This window comes from Haemaphysalis longicornis, unplaced genomic scaffold (assembly GCF_048455015.1).
Source record: "Haemaphysalis longicornis isolate Haplotype H1 unplaced genomic scaffold, Haemaphysalis longicornis Haplotype H1 scaffold_1, whole genome shotgun sequence".
Classification (NCBI taxonomy): Eukaryota; Metazoa; Arthropoda; class Arachnida; order Ixodida; family Ixodidae; genus Haemaphysalis; species Haemaphysalis longicornis.
Genome location: NW_027526203.1, coordinates 58,208,654 through 58,217,758, shown reverse-complemented (window position 1 = coordinate 58,217,758; position 9,105 = coordinate 58,208,654). Strand labels below are relative to the sequence as shown.

Here is a 9,105-nt window from a genome sequence, read left to right as displayed (position 1 = left end):
CTAACCTTAAGCGGGCACCAAAAGCACGCAAATGGTTCTGTGAAGAGTGCAAGCAGCCAGGCACTAAATAAAAATTAAGGCTCTGCCCTTCTGGTGTAGTGCTTGAGCTTGGATATGCTTGCTTGTAGCTACGTATGTACCAAGCGCACCTTTACGCAGCTTGTTACCACTTGCAAATAAAGTTGCAACGTTTCCTGGCAATTTTTTCCTCGACTAATTCAGCCTTCATGGCAAGCAGAACCTCGTGCACATTGTAGTTCCAAAATTTTAATTCGACAATTAACGTTCCTACAGTCGTGTTGAGTTAAAAAAAAACATGCCTTTTCTTGCTTTAGTGTTGCTATCAGATGTTGCAAGGCTAAATACAAAACCACCAGTAGAAATTCAAAACACTGCTCCCCCCTATTTTTGTTGAAGTTTGGTGTCTTTAAGGCCTTAGGTTTGCTGATGGAGAAAAAAAAAAGAAACACCACCAATGCAGACTAATCCCCCTGCCCCCTTCCTTGTTCGTAGTGAAGCTTGGTGTATTTAGGCATTAGCAGTCAGAACCATAAAAGTTTCACCATGGTGTTTTAGTAAAAGCAACCGCAACATTTCCATTTTACGCCAACAGCGTTGCAAATTTTATTTACAGACAGGATAGGTCAGTCAAGAGGCGTACAAGTTTGTTCACGTGATACAGTCAGTCAAAGGGGACAACAGAGTCGCACATATTGGTTAGTGCAGCACAGACAAATACAATCCTGTCAAGCGTTGTAACCTCCCTTCCTTCGACCTCCTTCGCTTCTAAAAGATCGAGAGGGACTGTGCTCTTCAGCATGGTGTATTTATTTCTCACCAAGCCGATTACCCGCTCAACATGGATTCTGACATTGGCAAGCCTTCGCGTAGCCTCGACATCGAATGCAGATAGTTGAGGCTTCCCTCTCGTAAAAGCGGGGAGCTCCAACTTAGCCCGACACATGCCAACAGCATCTGCTACGGTGAAGCCACGGTCGGCTAACACCGAATCCCCAGGCAGCAGATTGTCGAGGATGCCACAGGACTCGGTGAGTAGTTTGTCGCTAGTGCGACCTCCCCAACCTCTGGATATAAATGTGATGCTACCCTGTGGGGCAACACCAATGAGGAACTTTGCAGTATTATGGTGCTTATATGCAGACCACGTTAATGAGCGCTCCTCCATTGACGTCGGCCTCTCTGTAAAAATTTCAAAACAGTCTATGATGACTGCAACTTTTTTCCCGAAGCTCTCCCGGAAAGCCATGGGCATAATTTTTTGAAGCTCCTCCCTCTCTGGCCACTTCACGAGATGGTAGAACCTCACGTAGGCTGCGTCGAGCCATTTTTCCGTTATTCTTGATGCCGTTGATTGTGATATCCCATACCTAAAAGAAAAACGCACTACACAGTTACGTAACCTAATTTTCCTGCAAGATGTCTAGGATGGTCTTTATCCATGCAATAACAGGAATTCTAGGCAACATGCGTGCAATCAAATGCCTAAAAAAACCTTTACACTTGGCAATAAAGTTTGTAGGATTCTTGGTCTATCAAGCTGACAAAATAACTTACAACCTTTAATGCATGGGCCCATACAACAGTGAGCAAAGTGCATTTCAGAGAAGTGTTTAGATAGGGTTGCAACGGATATTGCAGAACACTGCAAGTAGCTAATGAAAAACAATGTGCATGCCACAAATGTTACCTGTACGCAAGGTCTTTCAAGTTCAGGTTAAGGCGTAACCTCATGAGAAAGAGCACCATTTCGTCGAACTTCTGCAGCCGATTCCGTGCAGTATGCCTCACGACAGGCTGTATCAGCTCATATGCTGCTCTTAAGACTGTATAATTAGGCAGCCCTGTGTAAAACGTAATCAGTTTTCGTCATTCCTGAACGACTCTTCACTTGGCCGTGCCTGTGCGAGCTGACAGCGCACAGCAGCTAATTCATCTTTCAGTCTGCGATTCTCCTCTTCAAGGGCGCAGATGTTGTGTGCCTTCAGGTCCGTTTCTGCCGCTTGATGCTTTAGACCTGCGTAGTGAAACTCGCCATGTGGTTTCTATGTGCAGTAATAAATCTAGGTTTCTGTCGGAACGAACAACTTGGCATGGCAGGCAAAATACTTCGCACAGTGGCCTCAGTACAAGTTGCATGCATGTTTTCAGAAGTGCGTTTAAAAACAATGCCAAAATGGAGCGATTCCATAACAGCAACAGCAATTTTCTTGAAAACTCAAAAGCAAGAAACGGCACTTTTCAAGATGCTGCATATCAGACAGATTACCTTTACTATGTGTCTGCAGATCGGTCTGCGTTTCCACCGAGTTAAGGCAGCTAGACTGGGAAACTGAAAGAGAGTAAGTGCTTAATAGGATGTCTACTGCGGTCTTCTGTCAATGAATGCACGATTCCTGTCAAGTTGATTACTTACCATGTTCTGTGTCGGAGTGAGCTTGGGCTCCAGGTGGCTGTGACTCACTGGCAGCTAGAAAGAAAAATAAAGCATTTGGGTGCCCTCAGTTTGCTGCACTGCTCTTAATTCGTACCAATCGGGGCCGCATCATCCTCCAATCTCTCGGCTGCTGCTGCAGCGAGCGGCACCACGTTTGTGTCTTGTGTTACCAAGACTCGAGACTGCTCGGACGGTCTAACTGCTGATTTTGCGCGTGCTCGGTCTTGGCGCCGCTTGTACCTAGACCAAAAAAAAAAAGTGCGGTTTGTTAGTTCATAGTGTGTACACTGCTTCGTGATTCTTGTGATTGTGATTCTTGTGATTCACTTTGTGATTGTGAACAATGAACAAGACTTTTCCGCACCTGTCACTCGCGGTTTCTACCGCAACTGTCGACGATCTGTGGCCCAAGTTCACGCTAGGTGCCCAGTCAGGATTAGTTTCGTCCATGATGTAGGACGCTCACCCTAAAATTAAATTTCAAACTTGACATGAAGGACCTTGCGAAGGTGTCACACCCGTCCACTATAAGTTCTACGACGCTTCTCTCACCTGTTAAAAAGTGGTCGCCGCAGATACGGTAGTGGTTTGCTGTATCGTCGAGGTCAGCCCTGTGAATGCGCTGCAGCCACAGGGCTCTGCGCTTCAATGAAAGTTCCGCAGTTTTCGGGCACTCGTTAAGCTTAGGCTTCGGAATTGAAAAAAACCCAATTTGGCGCACATTCTCGTCGTTCCGACCATTTTTCGAATGGTTAGAGCAACCGTACACGGCGCAGTTGACCATCTTGAATGCGCGCGCAACACCACCAACACCACAAACACCACAAACATGGAGATCGGCCTCGCAGGCAGCACCGCAGCGGCCCCATGCGGCCAAACGGCTGTGCATACTATGTATACCAGGCATGCTACATGCGATTTGTGCCGGTTTCGCTCGAGGTGTATCGGATGCTCGACTATCAATACTTTTATAACCCAAGCAACTGGTATCTCGGGACTAGGCAGAACTGGGGCCTTCTTGAATATCGCCAGTTAAAGGAGCCATGAAGAGAAAACACAAGTTTGGTTCATTCAAAAGATTGTCTCGTTAGAATCATACTGACACCACTTTTAACGTAAACTTCACTCAAATAAGCTACATAATTAGGAAAAACGGGAATGGTCACCCACCAGCTCATTTCCCGCAACAGAACCTATGATGTCACATGAGCTAACCTCTGCGATTGGCGGAGGCTGGCAGAAGCAGACGCAAATTAGGTAGAGCTTACAAACTAGACGAACGAGCGATTTGCGCTTAAATTTAGGGCACATTCTTTACAAAGCAATAAGAATCATGGGACAAACAGTGGAAGTTACGAAAGCATATGTAAACATAGAAGTACTGATGCGTTCTGCTGTTCGTACTGCGCACAGCATGCTTGGTTTAGCTGCACAGCACTACGGGGATTGGGGTTGTCTCAGACGACACTGGCCGATTGACGCAAGCAACGGTGTCTTACGTGACCCCATTTGTCGAGCGAGCACTGTTTCAGGGAACGAATATTTTCTCCCAGAACAAAAACAAGCCAGGTTTAAGTGCGGGCAAAAACAAACCAAACGCTTCCCACGGTATGGTGGTGCCATCTAGGTTACGGAACGTAAAGAAACGCGGGAACAAACCAACACCGCTGTACAGGGTGGAGACAACCTTTGAACGGTCCCGTGCCGCCGCAATTGGGCCAACGGGCTCAACGCGTTATTTTTTTCGTTTCCCAGGAGACCTAGAAACGCGAAACAGACAATATGATTCAAACTTCTTCAGTAAACCGCGTTGCGGCGATAATTTTAGCGCGGTTTTGACACAATGACTTGGTTCGGCGGCGAGCGAGCCACCGAAAATGGCGGCGCCAGCGTATACGTGTTCTCTACCCTGTACGGCGGATGCGTGAATGAAGGTACTATTCGCCCCGAGCGCGAACACAGTCGGCCCCTGGCGGCAGCGGGACGAACCGCTCCTAGTGTGGATGGCGCTCTCGCGTCGTCTGCTTTTTCACGTTGCGTGCGGCGCAAGACGCGTGCTGCACACGACAAAACAACCAATATGTGTGCTCGTTTGGCAGTAAGCAATGACATAGTTACCTCTGCTTGCGCATTTCCTCTAGAAACGCAATAATCAGCGGCCGTTGCGCGTTAATGCGCTGGTTTAATTCCACGAAACATCTTCGCCCTGGTCACCGCTTGAGTGTGAAACGTGTTATAAACATTGCGTCCACACATTGCACTTTTCTTATGGTTGAGTGCAGTCGTCTGCCGTTTCGGGAACGCCGAAGGGTGCTTTTTGAAGGTGGCGTGGTGATTATTTAAAGGATAAAAGTTTAGTACGCGAAACGGGTAAGAAGCGACAAGACCTGTGCATACGCGTGCAAATTCCACACCCTTGTAAAATTGCGCTGTGTCCTTATAGAAAGAAGAAACAAACAAAAACATTTACACTGCACACGACCCGTGCGCTATCGCCCATACATTACCGGACACGTATTTTACACCCGCAAGCGCCTGTGTGATCGTGTCCTTCCCGTACCTTTTCTAAAATAAATACAATTTTTGGACAGTCGTTGTTTACACTGAGGAGGAGGAATAAACATTTATTCAACTGTATCGAGTTGCTAATTTTACGTATTATTTAAAATACGTTTCTATGGATGCGCAAGACTATTTAGGGGGGATTTTTCGGTAAAATTAAGCAGTTGTGAGTTTGCGTCTGTCATGTGGCAATTCGTGTGTCATTTTCATATATATCATTTTCAAATCCGACATGAATCACCTTGTCCATAAACGTGTCTCACTCAGCATAACCAAATGCCTAATATGGTCACGTCATAACCTCTTAAAGGTGGTCCGAAGTTTAAAGAAAGAGGAGAAAACGCGTAATATAATGCACGTTGTTGCCCACATGTGTGAGGGGTGGGTGCCATGACTCGCTGTTTTTTTTTTCCACAATGCTTGCTTTCAATACAATTTTGAAAAAGGCGAGCCACAAATCCTGGACAATCCCGGAACAAAGGGGGGTTAATCAGTTTTGAAAATACGTACTGCTTTTTCACCACTACAGAACACGACGCTAGTTTCGATTGTAAGTAATACTGATAACCATAGTTTGGCTTTTCGCTCGCGTTACATGTGTTCTCTTCTCGCTGCTCTTGCAACGTTGGCAGCACCCCTCCCCCCTCTTCCCGAAAAAAAAAACTAATTGCACAGAATTTAATTTTTTAACAAATCCTCAAGAATTAAATGCCAAGACAAAGGCGACATTCAGTTTAGAAAACAAAGTAGTTACCCGGAACCCGTTCCACTGATTCGCAACGAGAAATAAAAATGAAATGTTTTTCTACATCTGCAACAGCGCAACTTCATTTATTGCCATCTTTAGGGTTCGTAAGCGACCTTATACGCAAGAATGCAAACACATCTCGCTGTTGCAGGCACCTGTTAGATTTTAAAAGGAACGCAAATGGTCAACAGAGCAGCCGTAACAGAAAATTTGTGCTCACTGTGAGGTCCCAGAAGCTTGGTTTGCACACTGTAAACCTGCTTGTCACTTTGCGAAAACCTAGCTAAACATAAGATGTTGATTGCACTGCGTGCGTTGACAATTCAATTCGCAAGTTCACTTGCGACGAAAGCCGTAAATAAGTGATACGAAACCGCTATTCATCAAACCTTCCTTCAGAGTCGCTAAAATTTCATTTAAAAGACCCGTTAGAGCGGTTACATTTATATCTCTGCGCTGATCAAAATTCAGTAATTTTATGTTGCCTTTTCAACGCAGAAAAAATATCGTAAGCTCTTAGAAAGAATTTCAGAGATCGAGGCTTCCTGATTTGTTTCTATTTATGCTTTTATTGAAGGCTAAAAAGCCATAGTCTGGAAAGATCGAGCTTGCTACGAGCCACAGCGTACAAGTTCATTGTCACAATTACGGCCATTCTGAGATTCCCGATGAGTCGTCGCTTTTTTTGGCGTAGTAATGAAAACTGACCGCCGCTTCCATGCTATACATTGAACGTTGAGGAACCGAACTACAGCATACCACTCTTGTTTGCACATTTCGTGCTCACATACGGCGGGAAAAAGGCACGAAGCGCGCCCACAGTGTGCATTCTTACGGGCCGCTCAGCGGAGCATCCACACTAGCAGCGCGACGCTGTCGCCACCTACATGTCGAGCTCGCGGCGAATAGGCTGCAGAGCGGTGGGTTCCTGTGATGTCATTTGGGACCACGAAAACGCACGATTGAGCGGGAAAATAAAAATTTTAACCTAAATTCTTTAATTTCTCAGTGAATAAAGCACCGTTTGTATCCGGACAAGCGCTGGGGGCACTATAACACACGAAATCTTTCGAATAAAACCAACTTGCATTTTCTCTTCATGGCTCCTTTAAGCTGAACAAGCAATATTGACTCACGTCGGCGTTCCAAGCGGGCAACTGCTGTTTATCCGTGAAGGATTCGCTGCTAATCAACGAACTGGAACGTGAGGCAACAATGGCAGCGGCAGCGGCTTGCCGTTGTTCTGGCGCCTATTCGTGGTACTGTTCGGGCCTACGCTTCTTGAATACCCTCTCTTTTTCCTCCAAACGAACGACATGCGTCCGTCCCGAAGCGAGTTAAAACCTGGGAGGCCCCGGGCGTACTTTTAGCGGAAGAACATGTGTCTGTCCGTTTCCCTTCCCTTACGTACTGTGTGACTTACCGACCCAGACTTCCTGCTCCAGACCGTCAAATTTGGCTTATGTTGACGGCTTGGTCGAGTGTGTACGGCGAGCGCAAATCAGTAATCGTCTCAAATTCAGCGTGGGAAGAGCGTGTTTGGGCGTCGGCGGTGTGTTTTAGTTAAAGTTATGTCATTTGTCATCGACCGTGTTTTCACGGTGTATGAAAAAGGCTCACGCGGAAAAATCCTATCGGCCACTCCTATCGGCTTGGCCAAGAGCGAACCCCAGGTATAAGCCCGGACACCCCCGCGACTGAGGCACCATTGGCTGACGGTGGCCTGGGGACTTCATTTTTGTTTGCTGCTAAGTTCTTGTCGCTGCTATCTGGCCTCATATGACGACTTCGTGGCTACGACGCTTCGCCATCGCTAAAGAAACGCCATGCGAGGGTGTGGTTTAGGTCGCTACGCCGCGATCACGAGTATGACAGCGAAGAAAATCGGTTCGCCATGGTTCATGCAGCTACAAAAGAAACACTCCCGGGCATCGGAGGTCGAAAAGAGGGGACCTCGCATTTTTTTTCTCGCAAAACCCACCTCGGTCGCTTTCTCAGTCCTGGGTCAGTGGCGCAGCCTGGTGGCAAAATTTTTACTACTTTCAAGATGGCGGGTGTGGAACCGAGACCTTAAAATTAGAACCCGGAGGAAACTGGGGATGGTTTTTGCACGAGTTGAACTCATGACGCTCGTGGCACTGCTACTTCGTCATGATTTATTGTTCATGGACACCGTAGCGGTCATGTTTCTACCCTGACAGAGCTTTTAAACGGAGGACGAACTTCGTACTCGTTTTTATCCCTCAAAAAAAGCTATGCATTACCCATGTAGTCATCTGGCGACAGACCCCCCATTGCGATGACTCAGAGGCGGCTTTCGCTCTATGACAGTCGAGGAGCAAGTGTTTTGTGCGCTGCGGTTTTACGCGAAGAACAACTTCCAAGGAAGCGTTGGAAGCGACCGCACCATCGAAGGCCACGAGTCGACAGTCAGCCGGTGTGTCAGAAAAAAATTACCCGCATTTCCCCGAGGGGAAGAATGTGAAAGTGCGAATGCACGAGTTGAATTTGCGCGGTTCGGTAATGTTCGCGAAAGAGAGATCACACACACACACACACACACACAACTACAAAGAAAGAAAGATGCATTTATTCACAGACACCTATTTGTGTTGTCGTTGTACTTGATTGCTAGAGCGGATCTCAGCTTTGAAATTTCGTGTCAGTACTCCTTTAATCGGGTGCATTAGCCCTTCTCACGCCCGATTCCTGGCCAATCCCCCACGTGGGTATGTGCCATGTCAGCGGCCAGGCAGCGCGCGCCCATCTCCCCCCGTTGCCAAGGAAGACGAGGAGATTCCTGGCCAATCCCCCACGTGGGTATGTGATGCGGACATCGCCGGTGGACGCATGGTTCAGGGTCGCTTAAGAAGTGCATTTCACTTAATATCATGGGTGAAAACGTGTTTCCCTGACCGCGCCCTTCTTTTAGGTGGTTCGGCGGACATGGTTTGCGCAGGTTCTACCGCGTGTCGATCCGTCTGCAGCCGGAGCGTGCGCTTCAGACACCGTCTGCTTGCAAAACAGTTTCGAACGAGGCGTTGCATGACCGTGCGTTTCATTTATCGGCCGCGGGGCAGACTGTTTCCCTTAAGGCGTTGCGTGACGCACATTTCTTGTGAAAACGTTACTGGCAGGATAGCTTATACGTATCTACATATACGATCAATGGCGTGTCTATTCTCAGAGGTTATCTCTACACATGTCAAACGGTTTTGTTCAGCGTCACCGCCGTATGGCTGGAAGTAAAGCATGGAAAGCGAGTAAAGGGGGTAGTTGAATATTAAAGTAACCGCGTGTCGCCAGAGGGAGGGCAAGCGGGAGTGGAAAGGGCGTGAAG

General features: G+C 47.2%; 1 pseudogene; it reads right to left on the bottom strand.

Moving 5' to 3' along the window:
• Window positions 1–682: 682 nt before the first annotated feature.
• LOC144173717 (uncharacterized) lies at window positions 683–8,060 on the bottom strand (annotated as a pseudogene).
• Window positions 8,061–9,105: the final 1,045 nt, after the last annotated feature.